Genomic DNA, 871 nt, shown 5'->3' on the forward strand with positions numbered 1-871 from the left:
GGTCAGTTCTCCAGGCTGGGAGGTGGAGGCAGATCTCAGGCTTGGGGAGGCACCAGGCTACCATCCCGGCTGGCCCCCAAAAGGAGGAAGTCAGTTAGTCAATAAACATCAATTAAGCCCCCTCTGAGCCAGGCACTGTGCTCAGTCCCACGTATCCTAAGAAAGGTACCCGGCAGCCTCTGCCCTCCCGGAGCTCACAGTCAGGATTCAGAAGTAATCAAGGACTTTGTCTTGCTTGGGGGTGGGGGAAACTGAAGGGGAAGGAAAGTGGGGGAAGCGGCGTGGGGTCTCCTTTCTTTTGCTTTCATTCTTGCACCCTGGGGTCTGCTGGAATGAAAAGTGCAGGGGGCCAGGCGCTCCCCGGATCAAAGGCGTTCTCGGAGGCTGGGGCCCTGGAAATCTGGGCAGAGACGGGGGTGTGAGGGTCACTCCGCTATCCCAAATCGGGGGCAAAGGGTGCCTCCCAACCCCACGGGCCCCTGGCCTATACGGTCCTTTCGTCTGCTAGACCCTCCGACCTTAGCCCAGGTTCTGGTCCCCCCACCGTGGACTTGGACTCCTGAGCCTCCTTCTAAGCCCTCCCCCCTCTCCCTGGGCCTTGGTATGCCCCAGGGGACAGATGTCTTGGGATCTTTAACATTTGGGATGCAGCGAACGCCCAAATTAAATGAAATCCCTGCGGCCGCTGCTGAGTCGGGGCCGCCTCCTTCCGGGAGCGGGAACACACTCTAGGAGGCGGGCCCGCACACTCTGCGGGGAGACTTCGGAGAAAGCCGGCAGGGCAGGCGGCCGCCCGCCCGTCCAGGTGAGGCCAGGGGCCCGGAGAGGGACCGCGCGCACGGGGATGCGGACTGCTCTGCCGGGGGGGGGG

At 62.7% G+C, this 871-nt stretch overlaps 1 protein-coding gene across 2 annotated transcripts in view; it reads left to right on the forward strand.

Moving 5' to 3' along the window:
• The first annotated feature begins 674 nt into the window (after window positions 1–674).
• INAVA (innate immunity activator) overlaps window positions 675–871 on the forward strand; it is a 25,726-nt gene continuing 25,529 nt past the window's right edge. The window contains exon 1 of one of the 2 annotated variants that reach the window (XM_069074532.1): window positions 675–805. The gene's annotated coding sequence lies outside the window, so the exon portion shown is untranslated. The remainder of the gene's footprint in view (window positions 806–871) is intronic. The other variant, XM_069074528.1, reaches the window with a different exon arrangement.

Source organism: Petaurus breviceps, unplaced genomic scaffold (assembly GCF_028583685.1).
Source record: "Petaurus breviceps papuanus isolate PSGF00001 unplaced genomic scaffold, PetGlider_PUasm1.0 90895, whole genome shotgun sequence".
NCBI classification, from domain to species: domain Eukaryota; kingdom Metazoa; phylum Chordata; class Mammalia; order Diprotodontia; family Petauridae; genus Petaurus; species Petaurus breviceps.